The sequence below is a fragment of the Rutidosis leptorrhynchoides genome, chromosome 4 (assembly GCF_046630445.1).
Source record: "Rutidosis leptorrhynchoides isolate AG116_Rl617_1_P2 chromosome 4, CSIRO_AGI_Rlap_v1, whole genome shotgun sequence".
Classification (NCBI taxonomy): Eukaryota; Viridiplantae; Streptophyta; class Magnoliopsida; order Asterales; family Asteraceae; genus Rutidosis; species Rutidosis leptorrhynchoides.
Window position 1 is genome coordinate 249,849,005 of NC_092336.1, and position 23,829 is coordinate 249,872,833.

Sequence of the window (23,829 nt, forward strand, 5' to 3'; positions counted from 1 at the left end):
TCAACAAGGTAAACAAGTTTAACGCCATCCTTTTGTGGGACACTTAAACATAGTAGGGAACTCATAATGGGATAAAGGTCACCTAACCGTTATGAGCTAACTAATATGGTTAAGGTAAAATTCTCATGCTTGTGGGATAAAGGTCACCTAACCACTTGTATGTTAATTTTACATGTTTACACAAGTAGGACGACTTGATTTGGGAATCATGAACTTAGGGTCACCGAAGCATGAGGAACAAATAGGCGTTGATGGGATAAATATGCCATGCAAAAGGATTGCATGATCCCATAATTTAGAAGTTGCAAAAGGATTGCAATCGTCATATAAATGACTACCTAGCTAAATCAAATAATGGGATAAAGGTCACCTAACCGAAATTTGATTTACCGTTGGATTCTAATATTTAATAAAACAATTATATATAAAAGGGTATTATTTATTAAATTTAAAATCGATACTTAAATGAACTTTGTTAATTTTGTAGATGGCCGCAAATAACAACAACATGCAAAATGCACCACTTAACCTAAACAACCTATCATTAAGGTCTCTCCTCGAGAAAGACAAACTCAACCATACGAACTTTATGGATTGGTTCCGTAATCTTAGAATTGTCCTCAAACTTGAGGATAAAGCGTATGTGTTGGAGGACCCTATTCCCGACCAACCGGATGAGGAAGATCTAGAGGGCATGGCTTATTATGACAAGTATTGCGCCGATTCGGTGCAAGTCGCTTGCCTAATGCTTGGAACTATGATACCCGAACTCCAAAAGGATTTCAAACACCATAGTGCATATGACATGATTACGCAATTGAAGGAGATGTTCCTTCAACAAGCACGTGTTAAGCGCTTCGAAACGGTTCGAGCGTTACATGCATGTCGTATGGATGACACCCAATCCGTATCCTCTTATGTCCTCAAAATGAAAAGCCTTATTGATCGCGCAAACCGTCTTAATCTCAACATATCTAATGAGCTAGCCACTGATCTTATCCTAAACTCCCTGTCAAAGAGGTTTGACCAATTTGTAATTAATTATAATATGAATGGGATGGATAAGACCATTGGTGAACTTCATGGCATGTTAAGGACGGCCGAAACTAGCATGGGTAAGAGGGCTTCACCCGTGCTAATGATCAATGATGGTGGGTCCAAAGGTAACAACACCTCTAAGCCAAAGGCGGCTAAGAGAAAAGGATCTGCCCATCAAGGCAAGGGAAAGGGGAGGATGGTTACCCCAACCAAAAACAAGAACAAGAAGCAAAAGGTTGCTGGACAAGCAAACCCCAAGGAAGACCAGTGCTTCGGTTGCGGTGAAATGGGTCACTGGAAACGCAATTGCCCGGTCTACCTTAAGGAGTTGAAGGAGAAGAGGGATGCGGGGCAAACCTCAGGTAACATATATATGGTATATATAGAGCTTAGTATTACTTCTTCTAATACATGGGTATTAGACACTGGATGTGGAACTCACATTTGCAATTCTTTGCAGGGGTTCAAAAGAAGTAGCAAGCAAATGGGAACATCAAGTCTCTTTATGGGTAATGGAGCCAAAGTACAAGTGAAGGCTCAAGGAGACTTTGTATTGAAACTTCCAAGTGGTTTGGAACTTATTTTAAACAATGTTTTGTATGCACCGGATTTATGTCGAAACATTATTTCAGTTTCCTGTTTAAAACAATGTGGTTTTTATCTTAATTTTGTTAATGATGATATCCACGTTTATTTAGATAATGTATTCTATTTTAAGGCTTCGCCTTCAAATGGAATTTATGAATTGGTTCATGATGACACATCATCTAGTAGCTCAATATACCATACTAGCACCAAGAAACTCAAAAGGGATTTGAGTGATTCCTACTTATGGCATTGTCGCCTTGGTCACATAAACAAGAACCGAATGCATACACTTCAAAAGAATGGACTTTTGAAATCAAATGAACTAGACTCGTCTGATGTATGTGAGTCTTGTTTACAAGGCAAAATGACTAAATCACCTTTCAAAGGGACCTATGAAAGGGCTAAGGACTTATTGGGATTAATACATTCGGATGTATGTGGACCCTTTAAGCCCATAACTAGGAATGGTGAAAGATACTTCATTACTTTCATTGATGACTTCAGCCGTTTCGGATATGTCTACTTGTTAAAACATAAGGACGAAACTTTTGAAGCATTCAAAGAGTATCAAAATGAAGTACAAAATCAACTCAATAAGACAATCAAGGTACTTCGTACCGATAGAGGAGGTGAATACCTAAGCGATGCTTTCCAAGATCATCTTAGAAGTTGTGGGATTATCTCACAACTCACTCCTCCTGGAACACCCCAACTGAATGGAGTTTCCGAAAGAAGGAACCGAACCCTAATGGATATGGTTCGATCTATGATGGCTAGAAGCTCGTTACCTCTATCATTTTAGGGTTATTGTCTATGCTCCGCGGCTCGTATTTTAAATATGGCCCCAACCAAGAAAGTGGAACGAACACCTAATGAGATGTGGTTTGGAAAACCTCCATCTCTATCATACTTAAAGGTATAGGGATGTGAAGCTTACCCTAAGCGTTACGTCCCTAATAAGTTGAATGCTCGATCCACGAAGTGTATCTTCATAGGATATCCCAAGGATGATATGGGATATTATTTCTATGATCCATCCGAGCAGAATGTATTTGTTGCTCGGAAGGCGGAATTCCTTGAAACTAAGTTCCTAATGGAAGGAAATAGTGAAAGGAAGATAGATCTTGAGGAGGTTCAAGATCAAGTAGATGATACACAATTGGTTGACACTAGCACTCAACATGAAAATGTTGAGAATGATCAAATGGATGATCAAAATACACAAGACGTTCGCAGATCTGGTAGGATTAGTAATCCTCCTGAGAGATATGGGTTTCTCATGGATGGTTGCTATGTGGTTGATTTGGATGAACCAATAAACTACCAAGATGCTTTATCAAGGATTGATAAAGATAAATGGCAGGAAGCCATGAATGCTGAGATGCAATCCATGTATGACAACCAAGTTTGGGAACTTGTTACACAACCTGCTGGCTCAAGGCTAGTTGATTGTAAATGGCTTTTCAAAATGAAAACCGACATACATGGAAACTTGGATACATATAAAGCTAGACTTGTAGCAAAAGGTTTCACTCAAACTCAAGGGGTTGACTATGATGAAACTTTTTCGCCTGTGGCAATGCTAAAGTCTATTAGGATATTACTTGCCATTGCTGCTCATTATGATTATGAAATATGGCAGATGGATGTCAAGACCGCTTTCCTAAACGGACATCTTGAGGAAGATATCTATATGGTTCAGCCTGAGGGTTTTGTTGATCCGAAATATCCTAAAAAGGTATGCAAGTTAAAGAAGTCAATCTACGGATTGAAACAAGCATCTAGAATGTGGAATCATCGTTTTAATGAGGAGGCCAAGAAATTTGGCTTCATTAAAAATGGTGATGAAGCTTGTGTATACAAGAAAGCTAGTGAGAGCACTATCATGTTCCTTGTACTATATGTGGATGATAAATTGTTATTTGGAAATGATATTCCGACAATGCAAGGTGTTAAAACTTGGTTAAGCAAATGCTTCTCCATTAAGGATCTTGGAGAAGCACAATACATTTTGGGGATTGGGATCTACAGGGATAGATCCAAGAAACTGATAGGTTTAAATCAAAGTGCATACATTGAAAAGATCTTGAAAAGGTTCAAGATGGAGAACTCTAAGAAAGGTTTGGTACCTATTCAAAAGGGAACACTTCTCAGTTCATCTCAGTACCCCACCACGAAAGATGAACAGGAGAGAATGAAGAAAGTCCCATATGCTTCTGCCATTGGGTCAATCATGTATGCAATGATATGCACTAGACCGGATGTGTCATGCACTCTAAGCCTGACAAGTAGATACCAGAATAACCCAGGCAACAGTCATTGGATTGCTGTCAAAAGTATATTGAAATACCTTAGGAGAACTAAGGATATGTTTCTAATATATGGGTCTGGTGAGGAGGAACTCGCTGTAAAAGGTTACGTGGACGCGAGTTTCCAAACTGATCGAGATGATTCTCGATCACAATCTGGTTATGTCTTCACGTTAAATGGAGGTGCGGTCTCTTGGAAGGGTTCAAAACAGGATGTTGTTGCTTTATCCACTACAGAGTCGGAGTACATCGCCGCATCATTGGCAGCTCAGGAAGCTGCATGGATGAAGAAATTCATCGACGACTTAGGAGTAGTCCCTTCCATTCAGGACCCTCTTGAGATCTTTTGTGACAACGAGGGTGCGATTGCTCAAATCAAAGAACCTCGTGCTCACCAAAAGACCCGTCACATTGAGCGGAGATTCAACTACATAAGGGATGAAGTTGAAAAGGGAAAGATATGTATTCGCAAAGTTCACACAGATCTTAACATAGCAGATCCACTCACGAAGCTCTTACATGGATCAAAACATGCAGGACATGTTTGTGCTTTAAGGCTTCGATATTCTAGTGATTGGTCATGATCTGTTTAAGTATTGTAACGGAATGAAATTGTTCAAACTCATTAATATAATTATGGTATTAATTTATTTTGAGTTATGTTCCTATTTTGCATATTTTATCCATGAATAAGTAATTATTCTAAATTTCGTAGTCGATCACGTTTGTAGGAGCAAATGTGAGGTTTAGACTATTATGAACTCGGATTGGTGTACATTCACGGGATGAATGTGGTGCAAGGTTGCAACCAAGGTTCATAGATATTTGTGGGATACAAATATTGGAAGACCCGCCCTCAAGACTTACTAAATGGAGCCTTTGTGGTTGATCACATGTAATCTTGAGTAAAGGCGAATATCATTGTATCCTCTGACCTGAGATACGTATTGGGTTCGGATATTTATCAGGTATTGTGCCTTGATTCTTTCTTTCGCTATTCTAAAATATGGTAGTTCATAAGGAAGAGCTCAGGTATAATGCAAGGTATGTATTTAGGACATATGTAGTCAAGATGGAATTTGTCCCTCTTATTCGTTGAGAGTCAGATGTTTAAGGCCTGATAAAGTTAAATCTAGAAGAGAGTGATCACTCTGTGTCTCTTGGATTTAACATGACATCTAGGACGAAAGGATATAATGAAAAGATTCACCTATTCATATTCGAGATAAGAACTCGAAAGGGATGATGTTATTGAATGGCACAAAGTCATAACACATTGGGGGTGATGGACGGTCGTTAGGTGGTATCCATCACTTGCATTAATTTCTTATGTTTCTCGTGCAAGTGGGAGATTGAAGGTATTTCGTATGCCCGAGAGACATATTAAATTAACGTGGCCACTATGTTATGATCCAAGTCGGGTCATACCCAATAACAAGCTTACCAACACTTTATATGTATTTATTTTAACGATTGGATCATTGATTAAATACGCGACACTTGAATTTTAAGGAAAAGGTTTCTTAAATAATATTACTTGATATGTTTATATAAGTTATGGAACAACTTATATAACAAGGATTTAATTGTTTATAGGTTAAATAATTAATTAAGTTATGTTACATTTTATAAAATTGGTTTTATAAAATATACATAACAAATAATATACATGTTTATATAATGTGTTTTATAAAATTAAGTTTTATAAAAACTGATTTTATAAAATCAGTTTTTTTTATATAAATGTATATTATAACATCGTAATGTGAGTGGCATGGGAGTTGCAATAAGCATGCATTTGTTTATTAATTACTACCCATGCTTAACCAAGTTCAAGACTTAGGATTCAACACTCACACATGCATTCAAACATATCAAAGAAAAGCAACAATCTCTCTCAATTTTCTGCTGCAGAACCGTGGGGTTTGAGGTACAAGGAGAGGTTCTTATTTTGTTCTTTCAAGTTCATTTCAAGTGTAATTAAAATCCTAACCAAAGCTAGGGTGTTGGTGCACAAGTTTGGGGTATAGCTACTTGAGGTTTCATTCTTTTGGAGCTCCATTAATCATCATCTACTTGCTCATCTAAAACAGCCCTCAAACAAGTTTGAGGAGGTATAACTCTTACTTCCTTGTTGTTATATGTAAGCATATGTTCATGACTTGATATTTACATGGAATTCAATTTAAATGGTTAAACATATAAACTTGTTTTCTTAATTATCATGCTTCCGCTTGCTTTAATATTCATAAAATTGGTTTTGTGATTATGCAAACTTTAAGAACATGTTGTTATGTTGAATTCCATCAATATTATCACGATATTATGATATATTAATATATCTTAATATGATATATATACATTTAAATGTCGTTACAACGATAATCGTTACATATATGTCTCGTTTCGAAATCCTTAAGTTAGTAGTCTTGTTTATATGTATATAACTCATTGTTAATATACTTATGGAGATACTTACTTATCATAATCTCATGTTAACCATATGTATATCCATATATATATCGTCATGTCATTTTTACAAGTTTTAACGTTCGTGAATCGCCGGTCAACTTGGGTGGTCAATTGTCTATATGAAACATATTTCAATTAATCAAGTCTTAACAAGTTTGATTGCTTAAAATGTTTGAAACATTTAATCATGTAAATATCAATCTCAATTAATATATATAAACATGGAAAAGTTCGGGTCACTACAGTACCTACCCGTTAAATAAATTTCGTCCCGAAATTTTAAGCTGTTGAAGGTGTTGACGAATCTTCTGGAAATAGATGCGGGTATTTCTTGTTCATCTGATCTTCACGCTCCCAGGTGAACTCGGGTCCTCCACGAGCATTCCATCGAACCTTAACAATTGGTATCTTGTTTTGCTTAAGTCTTTTAACCTCACGATCCATTATTTCGACGGGTTCTTCGATGAATTGGAGTTTTTCGTTGATTTGGATTTCATCTAACGGAATAGTGAGATCCTCTTTAGCAAAACATTTCTTCAAATTCGAGACGTGGAAAGTGTTATGTACAGCCGCGAGTTGTTGAGGTAACTCAAGTCGGTAAGCTACTGGTCCGACACGATCAATAATCTTGAATGGTCCAATATACCTTGGATTTAATTTCCCTCATTTACCAAATCGAACAACGCCTTTCCAAGGTGCAACTTTAAGCATGACCATCTCTCCAATTTCAAATTCTATATCTTTTCTTTTAATGTCAGCGTAGCTCTTTTGTCGACTTTGGGCGGTTTTCAACCGTTGTTGAATTTGGATGATCTTCTCGGTAGTTTCTTGTATAATCTCCGGACCCGTAATCTGTCTATCCCCCACTTCACTCCAACAAATCGGAGACCTGCACTTTCTACCATAAAGTGCTTCAAACGGCGCCATCTCAATGCTTGAATGGTAGCTGTTGTTGTAGGAAAATTCCGCTAATGGTAGATGTCGATCCCAACTGTTTCCGAAATCAATAACACATGCTCGTAGCATGTCTTCAAGCGTTTGTATCGTCCTTTCGCTCTGCCCATCAGTTTGTGGATGATAGGCAGTACTCATGTCTAGACGAGTTCCTAATGCTTGCTGTAATGTCTGCCAGAATCTTGAAATAAATCTACCATCCCTATCAGAAATAATAGAGATTGGTATTCCATGTCTGGAGACGACTTCCTTCAAATACAGTCGTGCTAACTTCTCCATCTTGTCATCTTCTCTTATTGGCAGGAAATGTGCTGATTTGGTGAGACGATCAACTATTACCCAAATAGTATCAAAACCACTTGCAGTCCTTGGCAATTTAGTGATGAAATCTATGGTAATTTTTTCCCATTTCCATTCCGGGATTTCGGGTTGTTGAAGTAGACCTGATGGTTTCTGATGCTCAGCTTTGACCTTAGAACACATCAAACATTCTCCTACGTATTTAGCAACATCGGCTTTCATACCCGGCCACCAAAAATGTTTCTTGAGATCCTTATACATCTTCCCCGTTCCAGGATGTATTGAGTATCTGGTTTTATGAGCTTCTCTAAGTACCATTTCTCTCATATCTCCAAATTTTTGTACCCAAATCCTTTCAGCCCTATACCGGGTTCCGTCTTCCCGAATATTAAGATGCTTCTCCGATCCTTTGGGTATTTCATCCTTTAAATTTCCCTCTTTTAAAACTCCTTGTTGCGCCTCCTTTATTTGAGTAGTAATGTTATTATGAATCATTATATTCATAGATTTTACTCGAATGGGTTCTCTGTCCTTCCTGCTCAAGGCATCGGCTACCACATTTGCCTTCCCCGGGTGGTAACGAATCTCAAAGTCGTAATCATTCAATAATTCAATCCACCTACGCTGCCTCATATTCAGTTGTTTCTGATTAAATATGTGTTGAAGACTTTTGTGGTCGGTATATATAATACTTTTGACCCCATATAAGTAGTGCCTCCAAGTCTTTAATGCAAAAACAACCGCGCCTAATTCCAAATCATGCGTCGTATAATTTTGTTCGTGAATCTTCAATTGTCTAGACGCATAAGCAATCACCTTCGTTCGTTGCATTAATACACAACCGAGACCTTGCTTTGATGCGTCACAATAAATCACAAAATCATCATTCCCTTCAGGCAATGACAATATAGGTGCCGTAGTTAGCTTTTTCTTCAATAACTGAAACGCTCTCTCTTGTTCATCATTCCATTCAAATTTCTTTCCTTTATGCGTTAATGCAGTCAAGGGTTTTGCTATTCTGGAAAAGTCTTGGATGAACCTTCTGTAGTAACCAGCTAGTCCTAAAAACTGGCGTATGTGTTTCGGAGTTTTTGGGGTTTCCCACTTTTCAACAGTTTCTATCTTTGCCGGATCCACCTTAATACCTTCTTTGTTCACTATGTGACCGAGGAATTGAACTTCTTCCAACCAAAATGCACACTTTGAAAACTTAGCGTACAATTCTTCCTTCCTCAATACTTCTAACACCTTTCTCAAATGTTCACCGTGTTCTTGGTCATTCTTTGAGTAAATAAGTATGTCATCAATGAAAACAATGACAAAATTGTCAAGGTATGGTCCACACACTCGGTTCATAAGGTCCATGAACACAGCTGGTGCATTAGTTAAACCAAACGGCATGACCATAAACTCGTAATGACCGTAACGTGTTCTGAAAGCAGTCTTTGGAATATCATCTTCTTTCACCCGCATTTGATGATACCCGGAACGTAAGTCAATCTTTGAATAAACAGACGAGCCTTGTAGTTGATCAAATAAGTCGTCGATTCTCGGTAGTGGGTAGCGGTTCTTGATGGTAAGTTTGTTCAACTCTCGGTAGTCGATACACAACCTGAATGTACCATCTTTCTTCTTGACAAACAAAACAGGAGCTCCCCACGGTGATGTGCTTGGTCGAATGAAACCATGCTCTAAAAGTTCTTGTAATTGGCTTTGCAGTTCTTTCATCTCGCTGGGTGCGAGTCTGTAAGGAGCAAGAGCTATTGGTGCAGCTCCTGGTACAAGATCTATTTGAAATTCAACAGATCGATGTGGGGGTAATCCCGGTAATTCTTTCGGAAATACATCGGGAAATTCTTTTGTGACGAGAACATCATTGATGCTCTTTTCTTCAGTTTGTACTTTCTCGACGTGTGCTAGAACAGCATAGCAACCTTTTCTTATTAGTTTTTGTGCCTTCAAATTACTAATAATATGTAGCTTCGTGTTGCCCTTTTCTCCGTACACTATTAAGGGTTTTCCTTTTTCTCGTATAATGCGAATTGCATTTTTGTAACAAACGATCTCTGCTTTCACTTCTTTCAACCAGTCCATACCGATTATCACATCAAAACTCCCTAACTCTACTGGTATCAAATCAATCTTAAATGTTTCGCTAACCAGTTTAATTTCTCGATTCCGACATATATTATCTGCTGAAATTAATTTACCATTTGCTAATTCGAGTAAAAATTTACTATCCAAAGGCGTCAATGGATAACTTAATTTAGCACAAAAATCTCTACTCATATAGCTTCTATCCGCACCCGAATCAAATAAAACGTAAGCAGATTTATTGTCAATAAGAAACGTACCCGTAACAAGCTCCGGGTCTTCCTGTGCCTCTGCCGCATTAATATTGAAAACTCTTCCGCGGCCTTGTCCATTCGTGTTCTCCTGGTTCGGGCAATTTCTAATAATGTGGCCCGGTTTTCCACATTTATAATAAACTACATTGGCATAACTTGATCCGACACTACTTGCTCCGCCATTACTCGTTCCAACACCATTTGTTCCTTTCGTTCTATTAACCCCTGGTCCGTAGACCTCACACTTTGCCGCGCTATGACCATTTCTTTTACACTTGTTGCAAAATTTGGTGCAGAACCCCGAGTGATACTTTTCACACCTTTGGCATTCTGATTGTTGTTGTTGTTGTTGCGGTTATTATTGTTGTTGGGATGATTGTTGTAGTTGCTGTTGTTGTTGTTGTTGTTGTTGTTGTTGTTGTTGTTGGGCCGTTTGTTGTAGTTGCGATTGATGTTGCGATTGTTGGGATAATTGTTGCGATTATTGTTGTAATTGCTGTTGTTGTTGTATTGGTGATTCTTATCACCGTTTTCCTCCCACTTTCTTTTGACTTGCTTCACATTGGCCTCTTCAGCAGTCTGTTCTTTAATTCTTTCTTCAATCTGGTTCACTAGTTTGTGAGCCATTCTACATGCCTGTTGTATGGAGGCGGGCTTGTGTGAACTTATATCTTCTTGGATTCTTTCCGGTAATCCTTTCACAAACGCGTCGATCTTCTCTTCCTCATCTTCGAATGCTCCCGGACACAATAGGCACAATTCTGTGAATCGTCTTTCGTACGTGGTAATATCAAATCCTTGGGTTCGTAACCCTCTAAGTTCTGTCTTGAGCTTATTGACCTCGGTTCTGGGATGGTACTTCTCGTTCATCAAGTGCTTGAATGCTGACCACGGTAGTGCGTACGCATCATCTTGTCCCACTTGCTCTAGATAGGTATTCCACCATGTTAACGCAGAACCTGTGAAGGTATGCGTAGCGTACTTCACTTTGTCCTCTTCAGTACACTTACTTATGGCAAACACCGATTCGACCTTCTCGGTCCACCGTTTCAATCCGATCGGTCCTTCGGTTCCATCAAATTCCAAAGGTTTGCAGGCAGTGAATTCTTTGTAGGTGCATCCTACACGATTTCCTGTACTGCCAGATCCAAGGTTATTGTTGGTATGTAGCGCAGCCTGTACTGCGGCTATGTTTGAAGCTACAAAAGTACGAAATTCCTCTTCATTCATATTCACGGTGTGTCGAGTAGTCGGTGCCATTTCCTTCAAAATAGTCAAATGGAACAAGTTAATCATACAGAATATTAAGAGTAGTTAATAGTATTTCGTAGCATAATATGAACTCATTTATAAAAGCTTTTTCTTCATATTAGCGTTTTATAAGTTTAAATTCGGGTAGTACCTACCCGTTAAGTTCATACTTAGTAGCTAATATACAATTCAACTACTACAATTCTATATGAAAAACTGATTGTAATAATATTTCGCGTTCAAACTTTTATACAATATTTTACAAACTTACAATACCGCTTATTTTACATAAAGCATGAAATATAGCACACAATAACTTTGATACAAGATAGTTGTGAAGATAATTCTAGCTAGTACACAAGTCATTCAGCAAAGGCAATAAAGACACGTAATTCATACGTCCAGAAACAAGTCATGCATTCTGGTTTTACTAGGACTACTTCCCATCCTTGTTCTTGTGGAACATAACCGTTATGGCCGTTGATAAGACAGCGTGTTGTAACGTCGTCAAAGGGACGAGGGTTACGTAATGACCAACAGTCTCGTAATAACCTAAAAACCTCATTTCTTACCCCAATTACCGACTCCGTCACTTGTGGGAACGTTTTGTTTAATAGTTGTAGCCCGATGTTCTTGTTCTCACTTTGGTGAGAAGCGAACATTACTAACCCGTAAGCATAACATGCTTCTTTATGTTGCATGTTAGCCGCTTTTTCTAAATCACGAAGTCCTATATTCGGATATACTGAGTCAAAATAATTTCTTAACCCGTTGCGTAAAATAGCATTTGGGTTCCCCGCAATATATGCGTCAAAGTAAACACATCGTAACTTATGGATTTCTCAATGTGATATCCCCCATCTTTCGAACGAAAGCCTTTTATAAACCAAGGCATTCTTGGAACGTTCTTTGAATGTCTTACAAACTGATCTCGCCTTAAATAGTTGTGCCGAGGAATTCTGACCGACTCTAGACAAGATTTCATCAATCATGTCTCCGGGTAGGTCTCTTAAAATATTAGGTTGTCTATCCATTTTGTGTTTTTATACTGTAAAATAGACAAGAGTTAGATTCATAAAAAAAATACTTATTAATACAAGCAATTTTTACATATATCATAAAGCATAAGCACACTATATTACATATATTACACCACACGAATACAACTATCTTATTCCGACTCGCTCGTTTCTTCTTGTTCGGTTTTGGTTCGTTTTGCCAAGTTTCTAGGGATATATGATGTTCCCCTAATACGAGCCGTCGTTGTCCACATTGGTTTAGAAAAACCTGGTGGTTTAGAGGTTCCCGGGTCATTGTTACAACTTAAGGACTTCGGGGGTTGACGATACATATAAAGTTCATCGGGGTTGGAATTAGATTTCTCTATTTTTATGCCCTTTCCCTTATTATTTCCTTTTGCCTTTTTAAATTCAGTTGGGGTAATTTCTATAACATCATCGGAATTCTCGTCGGAATCCGATTCATCGGAGAATTGGTAATCCTCCCAATATTTTGCTTCCTTGGCGGAAACACCATTGACCATAATTAACCTTGGTCGGTTGGTTGAGGATTCTCTTTTACTTAACCGTTTTATTATTTCCCCCACCGGTTCTATTTCTTCTTCCGGTTCCGATTCTTCTTCCGGTTCCGATTCTTCTTCCGGTTCTGACTCTTCTTCCGGTTCCTCTTCGGGAACTTGTGAATCAGTCCACGAATCATTCTAATTTACATTTGACTCTTCATTATTATTAGGTGAGTCAATGGGACTTGTTCTAGAGGTAGACATCTATCACATAATATCAAACACGTTAAGAGATTAATATATCACATAATATTCATATGTTAAAAATATATAGTTTCCAACAAAAAATGTTAAGCAATCATTTTTAAAGAAAACACGGTCGAAGTCCAGACTCACTAATGCATCCTAACAAACTCGATAAGACACACTAATGCAAATTTTCTGGTTCTCTAAGACCAACGCTCGGATACCAACTGAAATGTCCCGTTCTTATTGATTAAAAACGTTCCATATTAATTGATTTCGTTGCGAGGTTTTGACCTCTATATGAGACGTTTTTCAAAGACTGCATTCATTTTAAAACAAACCATAACCTTTATTTCATCAATAAAGGTTTAAAAAGCTTTACGTAGATTATCAAATAATGATAATCTAAAATATCCTGTTTACACACGACCATTACATAATGGTTTACAATACAAATATGTTACAACAAAATAAGTTTCTTGAATGCAGTTTTTACACAATATCATACAAGCATGGACTCCAAATCTCGTCCTTATTTAAGTATACGATAACGGAAGCTCTTAATAATCACCTGAGAATAAACATGCTTAAAACGTCAACAAAAATGTTGGTGAGTTATAGGTTTAACCTATATATATCAAATCATAATAATAGACCACAAGATTTCATATTTCAATACACATCCCATACATAGAGATAAAAATCATTCATATGGTGAACACCTGGTAACCGACATTAACAAGATGCATATATAAGAATATCCCCATCATTCCAGGACACCCTTCGGATATGATATAAATTTCGAAGTACTAAAGCATCCGGTACTTTGGATGGGGCTTGTTGGGCCCGATAGATCTATCTTTAGGATTCGCGTCAATTAGGGTGTCTGTTCCCTAATTCTTAGATTACCAGACTTAATAAAAAGGGGCATATTCGATTTCGATAATTCAACCATAGAATGTAGTTTCACGTACTTGTGTCTATTTTGTAAATCATTTATAAAACCTGCATGTATTCTCATCCCAAAAATATTAGATTTTAAAAGTGGGACTATAACTCACTTTCACTGATTTTTACTTCGTCGGGAAGTAAGACTTGGCCACTGGTTGATTCACGAACCTATAACAATATATACATATATATCAAAGTATGTTCAAAATATATTTACAACACTTTTAATATATTTTGATGTTTTAAGTTTATTAAGTCAGCTGTCCTCGTTAGTAACCTACAACTAGTTTTCCACAGTTAGATGTATAGAAATAAATCAATAAATATTATCTTGAATCAATCCACGACCCAGTGTATACGTATCTCAGTATTGATCACAACTCAAACTATATATATTTTGGAATCAACCTCAACCCTGTATAGCTAACTCCAACATTCACATATAGAGTGTCTATGGTTGTTCCGAAATATATATAGATGTGTCGACATGATAGGTCGAAACATTGTATACGTGTCTATGGTATCTCAAGATTACATAATATACAATACAAGTTGATTAAGTTATGGTTGGAATAGATTTGTTACCAATTTTCACGTAGCTAAAATGAGAAAAATTATCCAAGCTTGTTTTACCCATAACTTCTTCATTTTAAATCCGTTTTGAGTGAATCAAATTGCTATAGTTTCATATTGAACTCTATTTTATGAATCAAAACAGAAAAACTATAGGTTTATAGTCGGAAAAATAAGTTACAAGTCATTTTTGTAAAGGTAGTCATTTCAGTCGAAAGAACGACGTCTAGATGACCATTTTAGAAAACATACTTCCACTTTGAGTTTAACCATAATTTTTGGATATAGTTTCATGTTCATAATAAAAATCATTTTCTCAAAATAACAACTTTTAAATCAAGGTTTATCATAGTTTTTAATTAACTAACCCAAAACAGCCCGCGGTGTTACTACGACGGCGTAAATCCGGTTTTACGGTGTTTTTCGTGTTTCCAGGTTTTAAATCATTAAGTTAGCATATCATATAGATATAGAACAGGTGTGTAGTTAATTTTAAAAGTCAAGTTAGAAGGATTAACTTTTGTTTGCGAACAAGTTTAGAATTAACTAAACTATGTTCTAGTGATTACGAGTTTAAACCTTCGAATAAGATAGTTTTATATATATGAATCGAATGATGTTATGAACATCATTACTACCTCAAGTTTAGTAGGTAAACCTACTGGAAGTGACAAGAAATGATCTAGCTTCAAAGGATCTTGGATGGCTTGAAAATTCTTGAAGTAGGATCATGACACAAAAACAAGTTCAAGTAAGATTTTTACTCGAATTAAGATAGTTTATAGTTATAGAAATTGAATCAAAGTTTGAATATGAATATTACCTTGAATAAGAAAGATAACCTACTGTATATAATAAAGGTTTCTTGATCTTAGATGATTACTTGGAATGGATTAGAAAGCTTGGAAGTAAATTAGTAAACTTGAAGGGATTTTTGAAGTGTTCTTGAAGTGTTCTTCCTATGATGATTATAGCTTGATTCTTGAAGTGATTTTTGATGAAGATGATGATTAACTACTGGAAAAATACTTTCATAATAGTGTGTGTGTGTTGAGAGAGAATTAGAAAGAGAATTGGAAGTGAAATGGAGTGAATGATGAGTGGTAATTGGTGAGTGGTGAGTGGAGTTAAAAGGAGTTCTAGTTAGTTGACTAGCTCATGGTAGAAGTTAAAATTGATTAGTCATACATGACATAATCAAGAGTGGAATCCCATGCTAGTTCCTATTGGTATATACTCATAGTAAGTACGTTTTGAAGCTGTGTATAATACGGGTAAGAATACGACTAGAATTCTTGATGAAAGAAAAGAATGGAAAAGTAACTGTAACCATTTTCGTTAAGTATGAGTGTTTTGATATATGTCTTGAAGTCTTCCAAAAGTATTTTAATACATCTAAATACACTACATGTATATACATTTTAACTGAGTCGTTAAGTCATCGTTAGTCATTACATGTAAGTGTTGTTTTGAAACCTTTAAGTTAACGATCTCAATTAATGTTGTTAACCCATTGTTTATTATATCTAATGAGATGTTAAATTATTATATTATCATGATATTATGATATATTAATATATCTTAATATGATATATATACATTTAAATGTCGTTACAACGATAATCGTTACATATATGTCTCGTTTCGAAATCCTTAAGTTAGTAGTCTTGTTTATATGTATATAACTCATTGTTAATATACTTATGGGGATACTTACTTATCATAATCTCATGTTAACCATATGTATATCCATATATATATATCGTCATGTCATTTTTACAAGTTTTAACGTTCGTGAATCGCCGGTCAACTTGGGTGGTCAATTGTCTATATGAAACATATTTCAATTAATCAAGTCTTAACAAGTTTGATTGCTTAACATGTTTGAAATATTTAATCATGTAAATATCAATCTCAATTAATATATATAAACATGGAAAAGTTCGGGTCACTACATACGGTCCCACTTTTTACATATTTTCAGGGATGAGAATACACGCTGTTATACTTACATTTTCAAATGCTTTTGTATTGACATGAGTACTATATATGCATATTAAGTTTGCTCAAAAGGCCTCTAGCTTGAATACTTTTAATACCATCGGTGTAAGCACAATTTAGATGGACGGATCCGTTAGGTTGACAACCTCACCCACTATAAAAACTGTGGTGCATTTACTTTGAACATTAAATACATTTGAACAAGTGTATAACATTTTACGAGGTAAGACGGGTATAGTGGCTTCTATACTCGGGTTATTGCTAGTATTCAGGTGCTCATATTTTGCAAACATTTTACGACTTTGTGTTGTACTTGTAAAATCTCGTGGTCAAGGAAATTAAACTATTTTTCTGATAACTGCTTTTCAGATACTGTTATACTTTTAAACCTGTTGATTCACCAACATTATTTGTTGACCTGTTTTTGCGTGTTTTTATTCTCAGGTCCTTAAGAGGTAGGCTTCCGCTGTGTTTGCTGCATGACTGGCCGTGGAGTCAGCATTTGATTTTAAAGAACATTATTTACTTTCGCATTTAAAACTTTTATACTGTTTAAATACTGTTGGCTTGTAGTTACGATCACAACAGTGTTTCTATTTTGGGATTATTGACTTGTGCTTTTGAAAGTTAATTTTTAATAAAATTAAACGCCATTGCTTTAAATGTCTCATATAGAGGGTGTAACTGTTAACTGTGGGACCTGTATTAACACGCCGTCAGATGGTAATTTGACGGGGTGTTATATATACATATATGTATATATGCAGAAACAAGGTTGATAGAAGTGGTGACTTGTGTTTTGGTTTGGGTCACTTTTCAAGTGGAAACAGGAGATCAGCGAGCAATGTAGCTGTAAGTTTTTGTTTGGGTTCATAGTGATCGTGTACAGTAGCACAAGGAAATGAGCAGCAGGTTTCGTTGGTTTTGATCAGACAAGTAGTAGTGAATTGTTACAAGTGAGGATGATTTAGTGGGGATAGTTGTTCGATGGCAATCGAAAACAATAAGCATACAATCGATGGTTGTGAGTTTGTGATGTTGTTTAAATAGAAGAAGTATTAGATACACTAGTTTTGTTTGATGAAGGAGATGAAGATGGGTTGGTTTTCGAACAGGGAAACACAAGCGGTTAACAAGAATTGAAGGTGGTGTTGATTACATAGAAAAAGAAATCGAACAGCAATAAGTAATAGAAGGGTTTGATGATGGTGGTTATCAAGTTATTGGAGGGTTTTGTTTTCCTTCCTCTCAAAACTACAAATACAGTGAATAATATTTTGAGGCATGCTCTCTCTATCCATATATATTACAACCGTATAAATAAAGCAAAAAGATAGAAGGCTACTGTAGGATCTTTGAAATATATGGATGTTGACTGTGATATATTGATTTGGCACAAAAGTTTTTATAAGACAAAATGAGTACTGGTTTCTTTTATTGATTGGTATGCAAGTGTGCATATTATATATATCTACAATCTATAATAATAATAATAATACTATTATATTAAACAATCACAAAGTTAAATAAACGTGTTGAAGAATTGATGATTAAAGTAAAAACATAAACAAGTAGTAGGTGAAAAGAATGAAAAGTGAGTTTGTTTGTGTTTTAGCATGAGATACAACGTACCGGTTCAATGCATGTATGAGTATATATCTATAATTAAAGATGATAGGTGTGGGGTTATGTAATTCTAAATTAAAAGGAAAAACAATAAGATGATGATATGTGATATGTCGTATATATATATGTATATATATATATATATATATATATATATATATATATATATATATATATATAAATATATAAACTATTGTTTGTGAATCGTCGGGAATAGTCCAGGGTAGTTGAATATATGAACATAGTTCCAAAATTTTCGAGACTCAACATTACAGACTTTGCTCATCGTGTCTGAAACATTCAAAGATTAAGTTTAAATTTGGTCAGAAATTTCCGGGTCGTCACAGTACCTACCCGTTAAAGAAATTTCGTCCCCGAAATTTGATAGAGATCATCATGGATGACATTAAGAATGTTTTCATGACGAATATGAGTTGAAAATACAGGGTTTTATCACTGTCGAGTAATATGGATAAAACAATTCGGTTACGCGAAGAGTATGAGTGAAGTTATCACAAAAATGTGAGAATGAGTAAATGAAGATTTGTCATATTTTCTGATGTAGATAGGATTGATTTCCAGAGTTCAAGGGATTTGGAGAAAATCTTTGTAATAAGATTTGGTTCTTCGGTAATTAAGGAAATTAGAATCATCTTTGATTAAATGCGATAATCTGTCTCTATTTCTCTGTCTGATATTTTACTATAAATCCACCCTCTTCATTTCCTTTATATTTTGGAGTTCCATCCTTTTGTTTTCTCTTCCCGACTTTAAGTCAAACGAATAATGGTCCAGAATTCGTAGATATGGAATTTCAAATGAATAATGACTAATTTTCTAAGAGAGAAATTGTAATAGCACGATATTAGTTGGTTATATTACCAGAATTCAAGAGAAAAGGTAGAACTATCAAGAAAATATATTCTTGATATGTTTATAGATTGGATAGAATGTAAGAGTAGAGTAACATGGCACATGATGACGTTATGGTTTGTGAATCATCACATTCCATTAGAAACTCAGCATGACTTACTGTAATATAATTATGTTGATCAAGTGTCATTATATTATACTAACTCATGCTTCAGTTCCCAACACTACTTCAAAAACATTCATATTTTAAATTTGAAGTTTTCAGAATTTAGAAACTAAAATAGTTTCTTTTCTGATGTAACACTGATATTGCGAAGAGATAAACGATTTCAGATAAGAATAGTTATGAAAATATCTTCGGAAATATCGAGAATATTGTAGTGACCTGAACTTTTCCATGTTTATATATATATTAAATGAAATTGTTATTTACATGATTAAGTGTTTCCAACATGTTAAGTAATCAAACTTGTTAAGACTTGATTAATTAAAATAGGTTTCATATAGACAATTGACCACCCAAGTTGACTGGTGATTCACGAACGTTAAAACTTGTAAAAACTATATGATGACATATATATGGATATATATATAGTTAACATGATATTATGATAAGTAAACATATCATTAAGTATATTAACAATGAACTACATATGTAAAAACAAGACTACTAACTTAATGATTTTGAAACGAGACATATATGTAACGATTATCGTTGTAACAACATTTAATGTATATATATCATATTAAGAGATATTCATACATCATAATATCATGATAATATAATAATTTAAAATCTCATTTGATATTATAAACATTGGGTTAACAACACTTAACAAGATCGTTAACCTAAAGGTTTCAAAACAACACTTACATGTAACGACTAACGATGACTTAACGACTCAGTTAAAATGTATATACATGTAGTGTTTTAATATGTATTCATACAATTTTGAAATACTTCAAGACACTTATCAAAATACTTCTACTTAACAAAAATGCTTACAATTACATCCTCGTTCAGTTTCATCAACAATTCTACTCGTATGCACCCGTATTTGTACTCGTACAATACACAGCTTTTAGATGTATGTACTATTGGTATATACACTCCAATGATCAACTCTTAGCAGCCCATGTGAGTCACCTAACACATGTGGGAACCATCATTTGGAAACTAGCATGAAATATCTCATAAAATTACAAAAATATGAGTAATCATTCATGACTTATTTACATGAAAACAAAATTACATATCCTTTATATCTAATCCATACACCAACGACTAAAAACACCTACAAACACTTTCATTCTTCAATTTTCTTCATCTAATTGATCTCTCTCAAGTTCTATTTTCAAGTTCTAAGTATTCTTCATAAATTCCAAAAGTTCTAGTTTCATAAAATCAAGAATACTTCTAAGATTGCAAGTTTACTTCCATGTTTTCTAAATCCATTCCAAGTAATCATCCAAGATCAAGAAACCTTTGTTACTTACAGCAGGTTATCTTTCTAATACAAGGTAATAATCATATTCAAACTTTAATTCAATTTCTATAACTATAACAATCTTATTTCGAGTGGAAATCTTACTTGAAATTGTTTTCGTGTCATGATTCTGCTTCAAGAACTTTCAAGCCATCCAAGGATCCTTTGAAGCTAGATCCATTTTTCTCATTTCCAGTAGGTTTATCCAAGGAACTTGAGGTAGTGATGATGTTCATAACATCATTCGATTCATACATATAAAGCTATCTTATTCGAAGGTTTAAACTTGTAATCACTAGAACATAGTTTAGTTAATTCTAAACTTGTTCGCAAATAAAAGTTAATCCTTCTAACTTGACTTTTAAAATCAACTAAACACATTTTCTATATCTATATGATATACTAACTTAATGATTTAAAACCTGGAAACACGAAAAACACCGTAAAACAGAATTTACGCCGTCGTAGTAACACCGCGGGCTGTTTTGGGTTAGTTAATTAAAAACTATGATAAACTTTGATTTAAAAGTTGTTATTCTGGGAAAATGATTTTTATTATGAACATGAAACTATATCCAAAAATTATGGTTAAACTCAAAGTGGATGTATGTTTTCTAAAATGGTCATCTAGACGTCGTTCTTTCGACTGAAATGACTACCTTTACAAAAATGACTTGTAACTTATTTTTACCGACTATAAACCTATAATTTTTCTGTTTAGATTCATAAAATAGAGTTCAATATAAAACCATAGCAATTTGATTCACTCAAAACGGATTTAAAATGAAGAAGTTATGGGTAAAACAAGATTGGATAATTTTTCTCATTTTAGCTACGTGAAAATTGGTAACAAATCTATTCCAACCATAACTTAATCAACTTGTATTGTATATTATGTAATCTTGAGATACCATAGACACGTATACAATGTTTCAACCTATCATGTCGACACATCTATATATATTTCGGAACAACCATAGACACTTTATATGTGAATGTTGGAGTTAGCTATACAGGGTTGAGGTTGATTCCAAAATATATATAGTTTGAGTTGTGATCAATACTGAGATACGTATACACTGGGTCGTGGATTGATTCAAGATAATATTTATCGATTTATTTCTGTACATCTAACTTTGGACAACTAGTTGTAGGTTACTAACGAGGACAGCTGACTTAATAAACTTAAAACATCAAAATGTATTAAAAGTGTTGTAAATATATTTTGAACATACTTTGATATATATGTATATATTGTTATAGGTTCGTGAATCAACCAGTGGCTAAGTCTTACTTCCCGACGAAGTAAAAATCTGTGAAAGTGAGTTATAGTCCCACTTTTAAAATCTAATATTTTTGGGATGAGAATACATGCAGGTTTTATAAATGATTTACAAAATAGACACAAGTACGTGAAACTACATTCTATGGTTGAATTATCGAAATCGAATATGCCCCTTTTTATTAAGTCTGGTAATCTAAGAATTAGGGAACAGACACCCTAATTGATGCGAATCCTAAAGATAGATCTATTGGGCCTAACAAACCCCATCCAAAGTACCGGATGCTTTAGTACTTCGAAATTTATATCATATCCGAAGGGTGTCCCGGAATGATGGGGATATTCTTATATATGCATCTTGCTAATGTCGGTTACCAGGTGTTCATCATATGAATGATTTTTATCTCTATGTATGGGATGTGTATTAAAATATGAAATCTTGTGGTCTATTGTTACGATTTGATATATATAGGTTAAACCTATAACTCACCAACATTTTTGTTGACGTTTAAAGCATGTTTATTCTCAGGTGAATACTAAGAGCTTCCGCTGTTGCATACTAAAATAAGGACAAGATTTGGAGTCCATGTTTGTATGATATTGTGTAAAAACTGCATTCAAGAAACTAATTTCGATGTAACATATTTGTATTGTAAACCATTATGTAATGGTCGTGTGTAAACAGGATATTTTAGATTATCATTATTTAATAATCTACGTAAAGCTTTTTAAACCTTTATTTATGAAATAAAGGTTATGGTTTGTTTTAAAAATGAATGCAGTCTTTGAAAAACGTCTCATATAGAGGTCAAAACCTCGCAACGAAATCAATTAATATGGAACATTTTTAATCAATAAGAACGGGACATTTCAAATATTTATAATGAAAGATACGATGATATCTTAGAATTTCTAATATCGATGGATGATGATGAAGATTTGTCCGTAAAAGTATAGAGTCAGGAGCAAGTTATTCATTAATGATTTTAGCAGATACTGAATTATTTGGATTCTTTGAAGGCAGGTTTAGTCTTTGATTTGTCCACAGTCTCATTCATAGTTTGCTCAATCCGTTTTCCGATTCCAAACCTTCTCTTTTTCTGAGCTTTTCCAACACATTATTCTTTTATCATCAAACCTTCGACTGTTAAGGTTGTCTACAATTTCTGCTGCTTCATTCAGCTTTCTCAAAATTCAGAGTATTGATTCGTAGACTGGGTGCTTTTCAGAGTATCAGAATGGAAGGTCATAATTCTAAGAGATAAAGGTTATATGTATACATATAACTGTTGATGCAGAAACGCTGCGAGATTCAAAATACTGATTAATAACTCTCTGTAACTGGTATGGCAATTCTTGTTACAAGATGCAGATGAGTATACGATAGGGTTTCGATAAAAATAATGATTTTTCAGAGACTCAAAGATCAATGAAAAACCTGGTAAGTTTACTGCTAATGTGGTGGAATATAAAAGGTTCCCCGGTAACGTTGGCGAAAGGGCAACGTATATATTGAGGTTATAATAATACTTATTCAAATGAAAGGTCGATGTTGACTTGCTGAAGCTGTGACAAAATTGGCTACTTTAGAAAAGGATTGTAAAGTGATTTTCGGTAATAACAATGCCAAAGAAGCTAGCACAGATATGTGTTAAACGTTTACTCAGGTTCCGAGTGTTTTCAGGTGCATAACTATATGCATCAATCTTTTCTGTCGTAGATGAAGTGTGGTTGGTTCATCCTCTCGATTGAGGTGTTTTCCAAAAATCATAAAAGGTTTAAACGCAGATGGTAATCGTCAAGATACAAATGTGGTTTAAGATGAAATCAAGTGGCAAACTTGAAGAAATTTTTAGTTTCATATGTTATAATCAATATTTTAATTCATTTTAATTGTCCAATGTTGGTAGTCCACAGTTAGCAGTCCACAGTTAGAAAATAAATAATTCATATATATAGTTTAATATATAATATTCGAATTAATTAATACGTATCGTGACCCATTGTA